The sequence below is a fragment of the Petaurus breviceps genome, unplaced genomic scaffold (assembly GCF_028583685.1).
Source record: "Petaurus breviceps papuanus isolate PSGF00001 unplaced genomic scaffold, PetGlider_PUasm1.0 90417, whole genome shotgun sequence".
Classification (NCBI taxonomy): Eukaryota; Metazoa; Chordata; class Mammalia; order Diprotodontia; family Petauridae; genus Petaurus; species Petaurus breviceps.
This window is the reverse complement of record NW_027187245.1, coordinates 3,227,466-3,248,521: the sequence shown is the minus strand read 5'-3', so window position 1 is coordinate 3,248,521 and position 21,056 is coordinate 3,227,466. Positions and strand designations below refer to the sequence as shown.

At 39.2% G+C, this 21,056-nt stretch overlaps 1 pseudogene; it reads right to left on the bottom strand.

The window, feature by feature from the left end:
- Positions 1 to 9,042: 9,042 nt before the first annotated feature.
- LOC138177486 (derlin-2 pseudogene) lies at positions 9,043 to 9,938 on the bottom strand (annotated as a pseudogene).
- Positions 9,939 to 21,056: the final 11,118 nt, after the last annotated feature.

The following is a 21,056-nucleotide window of genomic DNA, read 5'->3' as shown; positions in this document are numbered from 1 at the left end:
AATAGATTCTTGAACAATAGATTCTGAAGTAGGTGCCAATATGTATGGTAGGAAAACAATAGTTCTACATTTACTAACGAATAGGACTGAAAATACAGAAAAACAGAGCAAAAAAGACAAATTACAACTGGTGTTCAGAGAACCTAGACAAAGATCTCAAGGCAACCATGTTTCTAAAATTTCTGCCACCTGAGGATCTCCTATTGACTATACTTTGGTACAATCATTCAACTAATAGCTACCAACAACTGCAACATGTAACATCTGAAATTATGACTATACACAACTGTTGGTAAAGCATGCCTCCCTCATGTCACTGTACAGGTGGTAGACATGCTATACAGGAACAGCATGAGGTATGCATTGCTAAACACAGTCAGTAGGCTGAGTTGTTTCAATTAACAGCACTGCTTTGTGTGGTGAATCATGGGAAAGTGATAGCAATAGCAAATATAGCAAAACAATCCACAAACATATTCAACTTAAAAATGAATATGTTTTTTAAATGTTTTGCTGTATTTGTTTAACAGTAAAAGTTAAATAATCTATGCAAACTGTGGGACTAATAAGCAAGGGCATGAAATTCATTCTTGGAGTTCTGAGTGTGGAATTCCATAAGGTTGAAAGCAGTAGGACAGGTGGGGCTAGGGAGGGTATAGAGGAAAGAAAGGGCTGATGGTGGAGGGAAGCTTGATACTGGGAATGTGCTGCCAAGTTGTTGTCAAAGTGTTCAGAACCACTCAGCAGGCAACAGAGTTGATGGTAAACAAAATAATTATCTATTATACTTTACACTATAACAACCATTTTACATATAATAATCTGAAATCGTTTTTCACCAAATGTTTTCAACTCACTGTTACATTTTTTTTGTCCTTGAGAATATCACCCTGATGTTATGAATAAATATAATAGTAATACAGAAAAGCTCAAGACAATCTGGGATCTCATTACCTCAACTATACAAAATCTATTATTTCCCTTGCCCTACTGCCATCCTGCCTAGCCAAGCCTCAACTGTGGATTACTTCCATCACCCACCAACTTTATTCCAATTCATGAGTTGACGAACTTGAGTTGGAGAAAATCACAAGACTGGTTCCTCAAGTAAATATTTGTTACCTAATCTCAAATGGGCTCTCCTTGCAGCAAGATAAAATTTTATGCCTCCCTAATTAACTTGTTCTCCCAATCCCCAAAGTGGCTGCTCCAAAATTTCTTTTCCCCCAAGGTCCCCTTAATACTCTCTCCAAATAGTTTTTCAGTCAAGGGACTTGCCTCATAATTCAATGGAAAAATTGAAACCATTTGCCAAGGTCACTCCTTGTTCCCTTTCTCCTTTTCCTTCTTACATCTTCCCCCACTATCTCCTCTTTCACTCCAGTCTCCTTGTGCCACTGATGTCATCCTTTCTCAACTTTTCCCCCACTTTCTCTCATCATCAATCTTTCCCTATGCATTGACTTCTTCTCTGATGCTTACAACACAACTATGTCTCTAATTCTTAAACATAAAACCTCACTTGATCTTATCATCTCTACCACATTTTTTTTCTATATCTATTGTCCCCTTCATGGCTAAATTCCTTGAGAAAATGTCAACAGGAGGTATCTCCGTTTCCTCTCCTCTTTCTCTCTTCTAAACTCTCTGCAATCTGGCTTCTTATTTAATTATCCAACTGAAATTACCCTCTCTGAAGTTACAGGTGATGTTCTAATTGCCAAAATCCAATGGCCTTTTCTCAGTCCTCATATTTTTCAACTTCTCTGCTACCTTTGAAAGTACTGATCATATACTTCTGAACTGTCTCTTTCCACTAAGTTTTCTGTGATGGTGCACTCTCCTGATTCTCCTCCTCTGGATGGCTCCTTCCCAGTCTCTTTTGCTGGTTCTTCATTTCTTGACCACAAACTGAATGGATCCCTCAGGGCTCCCTCCTAGGCTCGCTTTTCTTTCATACCATCTCATTTGGTGATCTCATCAGGTTCCATGAGTTCAATTTTAATTTCTATGCAGATGATTCTTTCATCTAGATCTCCAGCCTGAATGTCTATCTGCTATCTTCCATCACCAACTCATTGCCTTTTGGATATCTGAGTTCCATAGACATGTCAAATTCAACATGTTTAAAACAGAATTGATGCATAATTTTCGCCCCAAACTTTCTCTTCTTCCTGACCTCCATCTTACTGTTAGGGGAATCACCATTTTCCAATTTACTCAAGCTTACAACCTCAGTGTCACCCTTAAATCCTCACTCTCACCTCACATATTCAACAGGTTGCCAAATTTTGGTGCTTCTGCCTTCACATCTTTCATATATCCCCCTTTTTCTCTACTCCTAGAACTACAGTCCCACTTCTCACGTGTACTACTGTAATCAGGCTCCTTTCTTAAAGTATATCCCCACTCTAATTTATCCTCCACTCTCACTAGCCAATAATTTTCTTCCCTAAAATCACATTCCCCCTGTCCCCCATTCAATAAACTCCAATGGTCCTCATTACCTCCAGGGCTCAAATGAAACTTTGTCATTTAAAGCTTTTCATCACTTATCCACTTCCTACTTTTGCAAACTTAAACTTGACACCCCCCATCTCCACACATTCTGTGAATCAATTTAATACTCCATCTCCCATTTCTGTGCTATTGTGCCATAAGCTGACATCCATTCCCAAAATGCTTTTAGTTTCCTCTGTTTCTTCCAAGTTTCAGATCATATCCCATCAGGAGGTCCTTTCTAGTCACCTCAACTTGAAAGGCTTTTCCTTTCAGACTGCCTTCCACCTACCATGTATATATCTTGCACATACACATTTTGCACATGGCCTTCCTCTTAGAGTGGGAGCTTCTTGAGGGAAAGACCTTTCTTCTTGGCCTTTCACTCGATCCTTGAGGCTTAGTGGAGTGCCTGACACAAAGAAAGCACTGAAATGTTTACTACTTTTTAAAATGCCCTCCAATTGTGTAAATATCAACCTATTCATGCTTGCACAACTATCACCAGTATGCTCCTATGAGTTCACAATACAGAGTTCCAACAGATGTGGGTGTGTGCCAGTCTGTGTGTGTCTCATTGCTTTTATTTGAAAGTACAGCAATGGTGTCTTCAGGCTACCCATCCTTTACCCGTCATTCTCACTCTGTGCCTGACCTTACTTCTTTATTCAATGAAGCATTTCTTTGACAACATCTTTATAACATCTCAATTAAGTTACACTTGGTTCCACAGCTAGGCTTCATGAAATCACTAGCTTCTTTAGAGACTTAATTCAAATGCCATATTTTGTAGAAGCTCTTTGCCTAGTTCCTCCCTACTCTCACCTCCAGCTCCTTGCTTGCCAGGGATCCTTTGTATCTGATTTCTCTATTTCTTGCAAATACAAGGCATCCTGAAAACCTTAGTCTGGTTTTAAGCTACTACATCAATGATATTGATATAAGCACTAACACAATTAACAGCTCTCTGACCCTGGGAAATTCCCTAATAGCATCTCAGGCTCAATTTTCCTTATCTATAAAATAAAGATAATAACAGATCCTACCTCATAGAATTGTTGTAAGTATTAAATGAAATAATATTTATAAAGTGCTTTGTAAATAGTAAAGCATTAGAATATTGCTGTAATAGCACTTTATTATTATTATCATGTCTTACCCCATTAAAATATAAGAACTTTGAGAATGGGAAGTGTTTAACATTTGTGTTTGTATACCTAGTCCTCTGCAGAGTGCCTGGCACATCATAAATGCTGGCTGATAAGTCGGTTCCTTGTTCATAGCATACTGAAGCCTGCTCCCAAGCACCCTGGACTGCCCCCGGTACCCTTCGGCTAACCGTAGACTTCAGTTCTTCATAGACTGAAGGGTTCCAAGGTCAGAAATAGCCATAAAACTCCACCAAAAGTATTCTGATGTTAAAAGATGGGCCTTTGTTAAAGAGGAAGCTTTGCATTCATTAAAAAAAAAAAACAGGAAAACAAAGTTGCAAGTGATCAAAGACCTTTTCTATCTTGAGTTCAATCCTGAGCCCAGCTCATTGCCAATTTCCCATACTATTCAAGAATTACATGGCGATGGATCAGCTCTGGAGGTAGTCTTCCCAGCTGCATACAGTCTGCATGATAGGCATTCTGCATGGAGTCAGATTTTCCTGCAGACCTTACATTTACATAGTAAGTTTACATTTACCCTGTAAGTTTACATTTACATAGTTCTCTATGGATAAAAAAAGAACTTTCCATGTATTATCTCATTTGTGATGCTCGCAGTTCAAACTAGGGAGGTAGTGAAAATGTTCTTGTGGGTAATTAGTCCAAGGGGACAGAGCTAAGAAATGACAGGAGGAAAGACTGGGCTCCAAGTTGAGCACTCCTGCTTCAACACTCCCTGTCTCTGTATAATGTAAGTCAATAGGAAACTTGGATTTCTCACCACCAAACTTTGCCGGTCATTACATAAGAAATACAATGATCAGGGGGCGGCCAGGTAGCACAGCAAGTAAGAGCACCAGCTCCAGTGTTGAGAAGACCTGGAGATCGAATCCCGGGCTCAGACACTTAGCACCCACCCAGAAACACCTGGCCGTGTAACCTTGAGCAAGTTACTTAACCCCAATTGCTTAGGGGCGGCCAGGTGGCTCAGCGAGTAAGAGTAACGGCTCCAGTGTTGGGACGACCTGGAGATCGAATCCCGGGCTCAGACACTCAGCACCACACCCAGAAATAACTGGCCGTGTAACCTTGAGCAAGTTACTTAACCCCGATTGCTTAAAAAATATTTTTAAAAAATTTAAAAAAAAAGAAATACAATGATCTCATTCAATAAACTGATATGTGTTTATCAGAAGACCTATGACTCAAGGCTGATATTTCTGTACTGCTTTAAGGTAATACCAAGAGCTCTCACTTGACCCTAACAAATACTATGGGATGAAGATGCTGCAGCTATTACTATTATGCCCATTTTACTGGTGAGGAAGTTCAGTGACTTGCCCAAAGTCACAGAGCTAGAAGAATTAGAACATGGTCTCTCCTGCATATCAGCCCAACACACTTTCCACAATACTAAGCTGCCGCCAAAAATTTTACATTCTCATAAGCTTAATTATTAGAGCAAAAGGGAAGACTGGAGGCATCCTCTTGTGTAAGCCTTTTATTATACAGATAAAGAAAACAAAACCAGAGAGGAATGACTTCTTTAAGGTCACAGAGATCGTAAATAAAGGAGCTGACACTAGAACCTAAGTCTTAAAGGAAGCTACATGGGGCAGTGGAATCAGGAAGACCTGAATTCAAATCCTACTTCAGATATTCAGATATAAGATGCAGGGCTCTTTCAAGGCAAGTCACTTAACCTCTCAGCCTCAGTTACTTCAACAGCAAAATGGGAATAATAAAAGCAACCAACCATGGTTGTTATAAGAATTAAATGAGATGATATTTGTAAGGCACTCTGCAAACCTTACAGCACTGAAGAAATGACAGCAATAATGATGATAATAATTGAAATGATGATGTTTGATTTTGAGGCTGGCCCACTTTTGCTTGACTATGCTGGCTCTCTGGCCAGTTGAGTGAGGCCAACATGAATTCATCTGTCCCAGCATTTGAAAATCAAACATCAACAATGATTAATCTTACATCTCTGGGCCCATTTCTAACTTTCTAGTTGCCATTTTGCAAGACTATATCAAAGATATCATAGACTTTTAGCAAATATTGACACTGCTATCAGCAGGTGGTGTCTCTGCAAACTTCTAACTCTTGTCCCAATTGTTAAGTCTGCTGTTTTCTGAACATGAAGTAGATAAGAGAAACACACAAACACATCCACATGAACACACACACAAGCCTTAGCAAAGTTAGTCAACACAAGGAGCTGATCTGCTAAGTACATGATGCCATTATCAAGTGTTTAATGTGACAATATGACCTTGTTTCATCAGTTAGTCATGGGAATTAGGTCCTCTTCCTCATTGAGGGAAGCCAGCCAAGAAGCCAGCTCAGAGAAAGGTGACAAGTTTGGCAGGTGATAGAGAGGTGGTCAGCAGCCCTGTGTAAAACATATTGGCTAGAAAAGGAAGAGACATTATCATAAACCAGGGTTACACCAATAGAGTTTAGTTATCATAAGAAATTTGATCTTTATTGTCACTAAATTAAATATGCATTTATAAGCTACTATATCCTACTCTGAGACAATAGTCCAAGGGTTCTATGATAGCATCGATGTCGATGTTCCCTTTTATCTTTCATGCAGCAAAAGAATCTCTACTAACTTGGATTACCAAGTCCTGCTCATGTCCTCTCCTAAGTTCATCATTGGGGAACCCACCTAGCATTTCATGGGTCTTGCTCGTGTTCCTTCAACACTGCAAAGACACCAACAGAATACACGGCTGCATTTTGTATGTCTTGCTATTGCCACATTACCAGTCTGTAGTCTTTTTGAAACATACACTTCTGTAATGACATTCCTTACTCCTCTCTCTATTGCTTAGTTTTTATGTGTCACAGATGCTCTCATACATGCTTACCTTTAATTCCTCTGGGACTATAGTGCTCCATGATTCTCACATCACAAATCCCCAGAACACAAAGACAAAAATATAACTGGTCTTCTCCTCAAGAAGCTCACCTTTTGTGGAGAGGAAGCCACATACACAGAGATAAGGGAAAAAAAACTAAAAATAAACACATACAGAGTAAATACAGAATTATCCGAGGGAGAGGGAACAGGAAACACTGGGAGACCCTGGTAACATCTCCCATAGAAGGTGGCCCTTGAGCTAAATATTGAAGAGAAGAGATTCCAAGCTAGGGATTCCAAGAGGCAGAAGTAAGAAAGGAAAGCATTAGAAGAATAGAACACAGCATGTGCAAAAACATGAAGGGAAGGAATTTTGTGATAGAGGAGCACAAAGCTGGCCAGTTTAGTTGGAACATAGGGTGCATGAAGTGGTATAAAGTAAAATAAATATATAACAAGAGATTGGCTCCAGATTGTGAAAGGTTTTAATTTCTAAACAGAAGAGTTTATAATCTCTCAGAAGCAACAGGGAATCAATAAAGCTTCTTGAGCAGGAGAACTCCTAAGACAGTCACTGAAAAGTATCACTACTTAAAAAAACATTTATTGACATCTTACTATGTGTTAGATACCGGTAAAGGCAAGAAACCCAAAATCCCAAACCCTATTCTTGTCCTCCACTGGGAGGAAAGAAAGAATAGTCCCTGAACAGTTTGCCCCATATGGAGAGTGGAGACGGTGTTTGGGACATACGGTTAAAGAGGAGCCATGATTCTCCCAGGGTCTGGCCATGGAAACTAAGAGTCAGGCCACTCACTTCATGTCTAAGTTACATAAACTAAAAATAAATGAAAGAAAATGACAATGACAACTACTGACATATATGAGACTTTAAAATCCGTGACATGTTTTACAGGCATTACTTCATTTGAACCTCCCAACAATTCTGTGAGGCAAGGACTACTCCTATTCTCCCCATTTTTACACAGATGGATAATGGACTATGTTCTGGGGATATGGAGCTAAGGAAACAAGATGGTATCTGTTTTCCAGGAACATACTTTCTGATGAGAGAAGGCAACAGATGAAGGGAAATTGCAAAAATGGAAGGGGTGGCTATATGGTAGACAAGGCTGCTAGTGAGGAGATGGAGCACTCCACAGAGGGTGAGCTGCGTTCAGGTGACCATATCTGGAACCCTTCCAGGGCTAGCAGTCTCAGCCAAAAGGACTCTGTGATCTGGAAAGCAAGCCCCAGGGAACAGCTATCTCCCTTTAATGATGAAGAATGAGATTTAGCAAGGTTATGTGACTTGCTCATGGCCACACAGTGAGTATGAGAGGTGGGATTTGCACCTAGTGCAGTTGCACTTGGGCCATGTCATTTCACTTTCCCTTCTCAACTTTCAGTGTCCTTGGTGTTTTGGGATCATACCTTTCCTGCCTCGGCTCTGAGTCTATGATATGGTTAACCTTATATGGCTTGATGGAAGGCAACTGCCTATAAAGCTTCATCCCTCTAAGAGTTCTCAGTTTAATGACAAGCAATCCCAATGTGAGTGAACACTACAGAAGAAACACTGAACAAAAGCACGGATCGCTCCATACACAAAAATATTGATATCATTGGCAAGCAAAGGAAAGTGTATCTTAGTACTTCCATTTTAGAGATGATAAAGGCCTCACTGAAGGGCTAGAGCTGCAGGTGCTCTATGAATGATAGGAGACAGAGAGAGATCAAAACAGACTGAGGAGATGGTAGGAGGCTGCATTTGAAGCATTTGATCTCAGGACTGGAGTTATTTGCTTACAAAGGCCCTCCTGGTCAAGCAGTATTGAAAAAAAATGGTAGTAGCAGATGAATTTTAGTGGGCATTGATTTGGCATCAGTACCAATACATAGCAAAGTGAGAATACATATACTGTCTACCTCATGGGGAAGATTTCTGGAGGACCCAGACAACAGCTTCAGGGGTTGTAACCTTGGTGGTATCAAACTCAAATCCCTGTGAGCTACATACTGACTAAGAAAACCACAAATTAACATTATTAACATTTTGTTATATTTTTATTTATTTTGTTAAGCATTTTCCAATTACATTTTTTCCTTTTTTTTGAGAGAGAGAAAGAACTGAGTTTTATTTGTCCACTCTGAAGTATCCGTGTACCAAAGAACAGAGGGGGAGAGAGTCCTGCTTCGTGCTTTCTCTCCCAGGTGAGCACATCCTTTGTACAGAGCAGGCAGCGAGCGTCTCTTCTGTGTTTTTGGCTCCAATAGGTTACACATTCAGTACCAGTGTAAGTAATGGTCAAGTGATGAAACACGGGCAGGCTGCTGGAGAGGTCTCCAGGATTTACCACAAATGTGCCATTGCATAAAGTGCTTCTGGATTAAAAAACTGGAAAGCCACCAAGTGTGTCCACTGTTTTGTCTGAAACAAAGAGTAAAAGCCTCCCAGAGGAAATCTCCTTGGAGTCCTTCCTTCCCAGGGGGATTTCGCACTCGGCACTGCCCTCCTAGCCTCCAAGGCACTGGCCTTCACCCCATGGAAGGCTCCTGGTCACAAGGGGTTGTAGTTGGGATCATCATCGGGCATATCAAAAATTGCCTTCAAAATAGCAGGTGTTTTCAGAAGTCTTGTTTCCCCTTGCTGATTGGGAAATACATTTTCCAAGAAAAAATGTGAGGGCCACAATGATGGGGCTGCCCAGTAACAAGGAGCTCATGAGGACCCAGGGCAAAAATGGAGCCTGGAAGTTGAGAAGGCCAAAGAAGTTCATGCGAACCACACATAGACTAGCATGATAGTGAAGGCCTGCCCCAAGAAAACTAGGCTCAGTAACAAACCGAAAAGAGTCATTAAGAGTCCCCCAAAAGGGAGCAAAAATACATCATCTGCTGTCCAGCCTTGGAAAGAGCCTTCTTCGAGCATTTTGCAGTGACGGTAGTATAGGAACATCATATTAAATAAAAAATTGAATCCAACTGGTCCAAGGAACAGGAAATTGGTGATTAGTCTCCCTAAATGGAAGTGCTGGAAGATGAGCTCAGGGTTAAAGCAGAGCTGGAAGGGGGTGATCAGCTCCAGTTGCATGGCGGCCAGTGAGGACACAGGCTGTGGTGTAAGCCCCACCCTGCGCCGCTCTGCCCCGCGCCTGTCCAGCCCCGCACCTATGCCCGCTGCTGCTGCCACAGCTCCCAAGTACATTTTAATCATTCTGATATATTTTAATTCCAGCAGCACTCAGGCGTTTTGCCAGCTGGGAGTTTGATACCTCCGATCTACCTCACTGGGAGAAGTATACATTTATTGAGATCACAAATACGCTGGAGAATTGGGGTTGATAATCTCACGGGATCTTTCCAATACTGGAAAGATTAGAAAATCGTTCGCTTTTCATTCTCATTATGCTTATTGTTGTGGTGCATAATGCTGTTCTACTTTTTCATTACAATGTAGAACAAATTCAAGTAAGCTGTATTAATGAAACTGAACACGGTCAATTTCTTCAGGGCTAAAACTTTCTGTTAATGAAAAAAGCACAATTCCAACTCAACTTGAACTTCACAAAAGTAATCCTTGGTTAAGCTCTAATCAAACACTGAGCTCTAATCAAATATGACTATCTAATAGAGATTTTCATTTCATATATCTGAAATGTCAGTTGTGCAAGTATGAAGAAAGTGTCTGGAGTTGGTCCAAGGATAATAGGATTCCATTTTGTTTTCTGGGGCTGCATCTTAACTAAATGTTGCCAGATAATGTGGGAAACCCAATGGGTGGTTAATGAAAGTACAAGTTTAGCAAAAATATGAGAATCTCTCCATTCCATTCCCCTCATAGAATCAGAGGATCTCAGAGGCCATTTACTTTAACTAAATCCTGAACAGGAACCCTATCTACATTGCTGAAAGGTGTACATCTAGCTTCCACATGAAGATGTCCAGAGAAAGCCACCTCACTATACTTAGAAGCAAGCCATTCACTTTGGAGCAAGTTTCATTATTAAAGGGATTTTTATTTTCTTTCATGTGATGTAACTATTCCTCCCTTCAGCTTTCATCCATTGTTCTTGGCTGAACCCTGTGGGGTCAAGCAGAAATACTTGTCAACAGTTGTCACAGCTCCCTCTAAGTCTTCTCTTTAAAACAAACCAAGTTGCTTCATCTGATCTTCATGGGACATGATCTGGAGGTCCTTTTCCATACAGCATATCAATATCCTTCCTAAAATGTGTTACTGAGAACTAAACATATTACTACAAATGTGACCTAATCAGGGAAGAGAACTGGACCTCATTAACTCCCTTAAGACAGCCTTTTTTAATCTACTATATTATACTACCAATTTATATTAAGCTTGCAGTACAATGAAGCCCCTAGACTTCTTTCTTAGATGAACAAGAGGTATGCCTCTCTTGTACTAGTAAAGTTATTTTTTTAACCTGGTATAATAGAAGACGCCACACATTTAGTCCCATTAAACTTCAGCCCACCAGATTGACCTACCACTGGATCCTGTCAAGATTCTTTGATATTCTCATTCTATAATGTTTCCCCATTTCTCCTCTGGAATGCCCTCTGGAACTGGGATATTTTGTGTTGCCTGCACCATAGGACATCTTCATGTTCATCTAAGGGATCTGACTGCTAGGAAGTGGGAAAAAGGAGAAGATGAAAATACTTTTCTTCTTTTGAGGTCAATAAAAACCATTTATAGTATACTTACACCATTCTTGTTATTATCACCCTGACCCTTGATCACTGACTTTTACAATGACTTAGTATCGGGCTCACTCTCTCTCCAAACCACCTTCTCCAATCATCCTGAGACACCAATACTGATAACTCAAACAATTCACTTGCACAATTCAACTTCAACACCTAAGGTTCGTTTTTATACTATGATCCAGCCAAAACCTGACATGTTGAAGAGGAGAGAATAAGCATTTATAAAACACCTACTGCTAGGCATTATGCCAAACAATTTCCAAATATTATCTCATTAGATCCTCACAACCACTCCTCCAAGATAATTGTTGTTATTATGCCCTTTCTATAGTTAAGGAAACTAACAAACAGGGTTAAATGACTTTCTCAGTGTCTAGTGACTAGTCAGTGCCTGAAGCTAAATTTGAACTCAGCTCTTCCTGACTCATCCAGCTTCCTCAAAGGTAATGCCTTAGTATTCCTGGAATTATGCTACTTTCCAGAACCAAAAGTTTTATATTCCACTCTCTGACTGCATGTAATACTTCTTTCATTCACATCAAATCTGTTTTGGCCTTTATTGTGAACACTGATGACTCAATTCAAGCCTTTTGTCCCAGGTCATCTCCTGCACTCTGGCTTTACTTTTTTCCATACTCACTCTATGTACCTGGGTTATAATTCTAACTCTGCAACTAATAATTTGTATGACTTTGGGCAATTCACCCCACCCTTAGTATCTTTCTCTGTAAAATAATGGGCCTAGATCAGCTGTCACAAGGCCCCTTCAAACTGCACTTATGATCCAAGATTCTGGGCCAGTTGAATCTGATAAAGTATATTTCTCATATCTCAGCATTCAATTCTAGAGCTCTATTTTACAAGTAGGTCTAGGCTTCCAGATTGCTACTGGAGCTTCCTTGCATGCATCTATCACCTCTGCCCTGGGAAAGTACCCTGTTCTTGACCCCAGGATGAAGAAAATATTATGAAAGATTAATACCATCTGAGCTGAGTTCAAGGTAAAATTTCTTATTGCCTGATCTTTTACCTAGAGATCCCATTTAAGCCATGCATGTGGCAAAGGAAGTGGCAGCCAGGTAGAACAGTGAATAGAAGACTTGGTCTGGAGTCAGCAAAAACCTGAGTTCAAATTCAGCCTCAAATAATTAACAGTTGGGTGACATTGGGCAATGCATTTAACCTCTCTGTTTCTCAGTTTCCTCATGTATAAAATTGGAATAAAAAGGGCATTGCTTTCCCGGGTTGTTATCAGGATCAAATGATATAAAATTGAAAAGTGCCTGGCACATAACAGATATTCAATAAATGCTTTTATCTTTCCCTGTCTCCCTTTCCTGCTTCCTTCCTCCCTCCATCTCTGTGCTCTTTCTCTCCCTCCCTCTTTTCTTTCTTTCTTTCCTTCACCTCTAACTTAAGGCTCAGTTTGTTTACTGCAAATGCCCAGAGGAGCTGTCACATCCTGGGTGTTCAGAGCTTACCATGTGAGACTTAACAAGTAGGGAACTATTCAAAGTTTGGGCCATATAGAGACTGCTAACTTCTTTTGATCTCTGTGGATCCTTCAGTAAAGCTGATGCAAACTAACCAAGTATGAATATATGCTTCATGTTGGAACACAAGTCCATGGAACATAAATCCAAGACAAAGTGACATAAGACAGAGAAGAGGATTTAGACTGAGGCAAGGATGCTCTGGCTTTTCCATTAAGGTCTCCAGCTGAATGCCAGGACTAATAGTCCAGTCACAAAACCCCATGTGACAAGATAACCTGTCACAACTTCCCACTGGCAAAGGGGAAAAATATTGTGATCCATGTTCTTTCTTGGTTTTCCCCATAAGCCCAGAGTCACACTCACTGTAAGTAAATTGCAGAGGACCCCCAACATTTGGGCTGTGCTCTCAGGGTGTTCACAAAGATCAAGCTACCAGTGGTCCACACTAAATTGATTTCAGAATGTTGTATTTGATTGGGGTCTGTAAGGAATGGATTATTTTTCAGGTTTCATGAGAGAACAACTTTTAGGTTGGGAGGAAGCTCTGCTTTCCAGAAAGAAACAAAACTACAAATCCCATACACAGGAAAAGAAAATTTAAGGGCAATAAAGTGAGCAGTTACTTTGATCAGACAATACTACTGCAAAGTTCTTTTGAAGAAATGGCATTATTGTCTTTCCAAAGCACGAACAAGATTCTGTGAATTTCTGACATCCTGGTTGAAGTTACATTTCAATTTGCATCAAATTTAAAACCAATTTGTATAGAATTATATTTTAAGTTGGCATTATCTTCATTTATTGTGTGCGTGAAATACCAAGAAAGACATTCATTTTGAGATTGTTTCATGGGGCACATGTTAAATGTGCACTAATAGGTTGGCTTTGTTATTACAGAGATACCAGCTCACACTTAAATGCAGTTTAAAGCTTGTAGGTTATTCATGATCACGAAAAGATACTGGAATCAAATTAATGGTGGTATATATAGATGGATCTACTTAGCTGTTGTACACTAAGGTAGCAGCACATTTAATCTCTACTTTATCCGATCATTTTCATGGCATAAATCAGAATTAGTTTAAATTATTTTGAACTTATAAGATTCATCTTTCTTGAAAAGTGACATTTTCCTAATTATTTTACCAATGAAAAATGGCATTGGTTAAATGCATTTCCACTGGATAAAATAAGGTCTAGAGTATAACACATTGCTTCTAAGAGTTGAGGAAAGTTATGAAATTACTTGTGAGAGTACACAATTCTCAACATTTGTGGCATGTAATAGATTTTTCAAACTTTAGAAAGTAGTTCTGACATAGCTCTCTGCGAAGACTGAAGGCCAAGACTTCTTATTATCTGATCACTGGAACAGAACTTCAAGTTAACCCTGGATTATCTGGAAACGAATTACCCATATTATGTCAATTCTTGCTTTCACTTCTTTTGTTGATGTTTCCCATATCTATTTACCTTCCCTCTCCATCTACAACTTCGATCCAAGCCAGTGACAAAAGAGAGGATTTGATCTAAAATACTTAATTACAACACATTACTAAGGCATAGCCAATGCACAGCCTGCTTTGTAGTCTGAAAGACCTGGGTTCAACTTATCCCTTAGGTACATAACAGCCACATAGCCAAGGGTAAGTCACCTTAACTCTAAGTCCCCTGGGCAGCTCTTTAAGAGAGTATATTATAGATGACTTATTGATGTACATTGGCAACAAGAGTTTCCATGGCAAGATTCCTCCACCTGGATGAAATTATCACTCCTAGACCAAAATGAAATAAGGTAGCTAAGTACAGCCTTGGCCCATGGAAGATGTAATCCAGAAAACAAGAAGCTTAGCCTTAAGGAAGAGATGGCTCCTTATGTTTCAACTATCCCCCCCCAATAAGAAGTGGGAAGCAAGCTAGAATACTCCAAATATAATAACTGGAAAAGAACCTGAAAAGGATCTAATCAAAAACCCCCATCTTATATCTTAGGAAAAAGGTTGAGAGGGGAAAGGGAAATAAGCAACTTTACACAACTACTGAGTGTCCAAGCTGGCATTCAAACTCAGGGATTTAGATTCTGGCTCATTTCTCTTTCTGTTGCACTGTGGGGATTGAGGGAGGATATTAGAATCCCATGACCTCAGTCACCAGCCCAAGTGAAAGATGAAGGAGTTCAGAAGGTGCTGTCAAGGACATAGCTGGCATGAACCTTTTAACAACTGTCAAAGCACTGAAGGTTGACATTTTCTTTGTGTAAGAGCTCAAGAAATATTCTGTATCACTCAATATATGAAGCATTTTGAAGGAACACACATGATGCAGAGGAAAGGGAATATTTGCATTTGTAGAAATCCAGTTAAATAAATAGACTTCCAAGAGCTGTATTTCTTGGCATCAATGAAACTTCCCATGGATTTTCGGCTTGACTTCCCATTAAGAGAATTATTTTATGGAATAGTGGATGGAAGTGGGGGGGGAGGGTTAACTTACCAGAAACTCAAGAAGAGACTAGCATTTAGAAGCTAATTTAATTCTGTAGTGTTACATTGTCTATGGAGGGAAAAAAAAAGGTATATTCTACCTAGCAAATGTGTTTACCTTGAGAGACTGTACAGGTGCTCTGCCTTTTTGAACCAAAACACTAAAGACCTAGGCATGTCCCATATTCTGAGGAAACTCTGGGTGGGGCAAAAGAAGACAAAAAGAAACACTTTGTGATGCCTCACAGAAGCCTGAATAGATACCATAATGTTTCAGGAACACTCCAACTCTTACTTCCTATAGTCTTTTTTTTTTTAATTTATGGAAAGCAAAGTAGTTCCAAAACAACTGATAAGGAAAAAAATTATGTATAATTGAAAAGGTGGGTTTCACATACCCATATGAGCTTTGATACATGTTCACTGATCCCCATTCCTTCTGAAATATTTGATTGGATTGACTCTGGACATGACACATTTATCAGAGAGATTGATGCGACTATTTCCCCACAATCTTTCACTAGCTGTGATTATGTAGATTTGGTTTATGGGAATTTTTTTAATAAATTTCAACTGAATTGTCTTGTTTCTCATAATATCTTCTAGGATTTCTATGTTTTCTAGGGTAGGTTGCTGACCTCAACCTTCCAAACAAAAATTTTCCATTTTTCATTAGTCTCGCTAAATCAAGAATCCCTCCCTCTAGAATTTTCTTTCTTGGTTTTGCCAAATGATTGACTGGTTATTTAATCCTCTCCCCTGATCTACTTTTCTATTTCTAGCATGTATCAGACATCTTTGGTAATTACTGCTTTGTAATAAAATTTGATTTGGATCCAATTTAAAACAAATTTGTATAAAATTACATTTTAAGTTGCCATTAGTCTCATGGGTTGCCAGAACCACTTCATTCCTACTCATTTTCATTATTGTCTTAAATATTCATGACCTTTTGTTCTTCCATAGGAATTTAATTATTATTTTGTCTAATTCTATAAAATATTCCCTTGGTAATTAGATTAATAATACTAAAGCTATAGTTTAATTTGGGCAATATCATTATTTTTATTCGATTGGTATAGCCTAACCAGTAACAGTGGATCTCTGTATAGTTATTTAGGGTTCCTTGTATTTTTCTGAAAATCATTCTGTAATTATATTTGAATTAATGAATCGAAAAGCATTGTATTAAGCACTTGCCACATGCATGCACTGTGCTGGGAACTGGAAATACAAACACAAAAAAGCAAGAGAGTTCCTCAGGGAGCCTTCATTCTAATAGAGGGAAAAGTATATACAGAGAAGTAATGACCACAGGGGGATGGTTTGGTCTGAGGAGTCATAGGGCAGGTAAGTCATAGGGCAGTCAATTTTCATGTCCTTTCTAAAAATGGCACTGGTGACTTCATCACTGTTCTTCAAGTAAGATGAGGAAAATGGAAGAAGCACACATGATGAAATGACATGAAGACAGGCAGAATAAACCATGGTAAGTCTGGAGCCAGCTAAATCTGATGAACTCACACCAATCAGGAGAGGATGGCATTGATGTGTCTTGTTAGTCAACACCCAGGTATTGAATACATTTTGTGAGTGGAAAGAACAAATGAATGAAGCATTTCTTATGTCATTCCTATGTGCTGGACACTGTGGTAAGTGATGAGCACATAAATACAAAAGTAAGCTATCCCCTGATGTTGAGAAGCTTATAGTCTAACAAGAGACAGTACACATATTTGAAAACATATTGGCTAGGTAAAAGTGCTCTGGTCAATGAAATAAGTCACAAGGGTGAATGATACCACAAGGCATGTATAAGACTGATTGATTTGACAGTAATATGTGAGATGGGTTAGAGGGAGGAGAGAATGAAAGCAAGAAGATCCACCACGACAGTACTGCAAGGTAACAAAGCTAGCTGATGGTAAACAAAGGCTTCTGTCTCTTGGTTCTTAACCTGTTTCTTCTTTCATAGAATTAGGCATTCAACAGCTCTGAGGTTTTACCAGAGGCCCAGAAAACTGGCAAAATTAACAAAAGACAGAAATTGCTGGTGTTGGGGAGAAAAAGGCTGTAGCAAGACAGATACATTCATTCATAGTTGCTAGAGATCAGAATTGATTCAACAATTTAAAATTATGCTAAATAAAAGCAACTAACTCTTTGACCCAAATATCTGGCTACAAGGCATATCCCCCAAGGCAGCTATACCCAAAGTGAAAGGTCCCATGTACATCAAAATATCCATAGAAGTAATTTTGTGGTAACAAAGAGCTAGTTTTTAAAAAAAAAAGTAGATGACTAGCAATTAGAGACTATCTAAATAAATCATGCTACATGGATCTAACATATTATTACTCTATCAGAAAAAAAACCACAATGAAAATTACTTTGGAGAAGACTTAAACTATCAACTGTCCAAGCGATCTTCCTACAGCACAGATCTTACCCTGTTACTCCTCTACTTAGTAAACTTCAGTGCTTCCTTATCACCTCCAGGAACAAATATAAAATCCTTTGACATTCAAAGGCCCTCATTTCCTACCTATCTGCACTCCTCTAGACTGCTCCGTCATGTCCCTTTGCCAGGTGATGTCCCCCTAGCCCCTTCTCTGCTTCCTTTTTGTCTTCCCCCATTAGACTGTAAGTAAGCTCCTTGAGGGCAGGGACTTTTTCTGTCTCAGTACAATGCCTGACATATAACAGGCATTTAATAAATGTTTGCTGACTGACTTTATAACCTGGACCCCCACACACATACTCTTTAATCCAGTAACACTTGCTTCTGTTCTGTTCCTTGAGCATACAGCTCCATCTCACAAATCTGGCCACATACTGTGGCTGTTCCTCACGTCTGGAACACTCTCCCTCATTGTCTCCAGCTCCCAGGTTCCTGCAAGTCTCACACGTCCTCCAACTGACTTCAGGCAGCCCTTCCTAGGCCTTCTGCACTCTAGTGCATTCCTTTTGGTAATTTCGACCACTGTATCCTGCAATACTTTGCTCGCACATCGTTATTTGTATATTGTCTCCCCCAATTAGATTGTGAGTTACTCAAGCACAGAGACAATCTTCTACATTTGTATCCTCAGCACATATAGCACAGGACTTGGCACGAAGCAGGTGCTTAATGCATGTGAATTGAAGCAAAGATTAAATGACATAAATTAAGTTGAAGGAGGAAAATAATATAGACAACAATATAAACAGGAAAAGAAACTGAATTCTGCATAATAATAATGACCCCCAAAAATATATGAGAAGGGACCTCCCTAACTTCATTGCAAAGGCATGGGACTATTGGTGTGAGTAATACATACCCTGTCCTACAGCTCTGATATATAGGCTTGTTTTGCTAAGCTGTTTTTATCTTCTGTTAATCTTTATTACATAGGATTATTGGCTTAGTATAGGAGGGGAGAAGTGATAGAAAAACAAAGCAGTCATGAGAACAATTCCATAAGCAGTTTTTCAGAGAACTTAAAGGGGAAACATGTATCTGAGTTCTAGAAATACATTTCTAAATAGGCTGGCTGAAATAGATTTCTCAAAGAAATAAGTGCTTCAAATTTGTGAGGGTGTGCTCAGTCTTGATTAACTAGAGAGCAGGCTACTTAACCTGAGATGACACGTCATTTAAATACTCTATCAAACTGAAAGAGACACATATCCTTTTTCCAAAAGAAAATAATAAAAAAAAACCTTTTTCTAAGGTATATTTTTAAATGGAATCACCTAATGACAACTCAGATAACAATTATGATATCAATGAGGAGGAGGAGGAGGAGGAGGAAGATAAACACTGATGAGAACATTTCAATAGCTCTTTATTTTTAGCAAAGAAGTTTCTTATCCAGAGCCCTGAGAGACAGCTAGGGAATGATTTTTTTTTCTTCCCCACTGATGAGGAAACTGAAGCACAGGGTGGTTAAAAGGATAGCAGCAGGGTCCCAGGGCTAAGAATGGAGGGTCTAAGCAAGTTTAATCCTCACTCCCATGCAGCTCCCACTGCCTCCCTTTTCCAGGGAAAGGGGAAGGAATGAGTGATGAAAAAAACGGTTGGGTCTGTCAGTTTCAGTGGAACCCAAGCGCAATATGAGTCAAACCTTCGTTCTATGCTAGGTTCAATAAAGAGGGTTGGAGCATCCAGAAAGAGAGAGGTACTCTTTCCATAATGCCCTTCCCTAGACAAGCTACATTTGGAGTACTGTGTTCAGGCCTAGCAGCACATTTATGGAATGACTATGGCAAGCTGGCTCTCATTCTAAAGAGGGCAACCAGCTGATGAGTCAAAGAGATAATCCAATATACGGATCAGTTGAAGGAATTAAGGGAAAAAGAGGATTTGGGGAAAGGATGTGATGGCATGCTTGATGTCCTCAGGTTAATTAAAGGAATGTCATATGGAAGAGAGATCAGACTTAACTGGCTTGTCATCAGATGGTGGAAGCAGGAGGAATGGAGGTAAATAGTAGAGGCAGATTTAGGTTTGAGTGAAGGAACTAACTATGAGAGCTGTCCAAAAGTAAAATGCACTACTTTGGGAAAAGACTTGGTTGCCTCTAACTAGATGGCTCCAAACAGAAACTGGACAACCACTTGTTCAGATGTCATTAAGAAAATGATTGGTTCGCCACTGTGAGTCTCTCATATTCCATAATACTGCCCCCTTCTGGCTATTTCTCCTACATAACACTCCATCTACTATCTCCAAGCTTTTGTGCTTAGGAGCTGTCCCCATCCCTATGATGCCCTTCCACTTCACCTTCACCTCTGGAAAACCCTTGTTGCCTTTAAAACTCTTCCAAAACAATTATTTTCCTAATTATTCCAGCTCCCAGTGGCCCCCCCACACCATTATCGTGGATTTATTTTATATATGTACTCACTTATGGACATGCTGTCTCCTCTTGTAGATGGCAAACTCCTTGCTTAAGCATGATCTTCATAGTCACAGTGCCTAAATATAGAGCCCAGCACATGGTAGAGACTCAGTAGATACTTTCTGGCTTGATGATTCTATGAATTAAACTATAATCTCTTCAGTAATACAGAGCATATATTAAACTTACATTTCTACAACATATATCTTCCTAAGGAAAACTTAACATTCACTGTAGCAATGTCTAGATTTTGTAATAAGTTTTTTTAACCAATTGTTATATGATGAATTAGCCTTCTATTCATATAATTCTTTAGAGCGCTATCTTAAATACATTTCATCAAAATGTCTATTCAAACATAATGCACTACTGATTTGATCTTTAGGGAAAAAAGGGAAATAAAAAGAACAAATCTTGCTAAATCCATCCAGAAAGATATCACAACTGTCTGGGCAACTGGTGTGGCCCTGTGCCTTGTTACTACAGTATGGCAAACAATATGTGCATTTATTTCTAATGTAATACTTGAGCATATGTCTGTCAGATAGAAGGGTAATACATGGAGGCTGGGGTAATTTAAATAAACAGCTGTCACTTTATGTAAAAATGCCCTTTTTGAGTTTTGATGTATACATATGTGAGGGATTAAAAAAAACCCAAACACACAAAAGAAAAGCTTGGGTTTTAAAACATTAGTGAACTAAGAACTCCAAAATGATTTCTTTTAAAATGAGAATTACAAGGAACTTTTTTACTCTTTTTTTATAAATTAATAAAAAAATAATTAAAAAATAGATAAAATAGTTTTTTTTTTATTTTTCTCATGGGTTTTGACTGTCATTTTGGTTTTTATTTAGAATGGCCAGTTTCAACCAGCTGTTCAGCACTCTCTCTGCCACACCATGCTGTCACTGTCCTTGACACAGGAATAG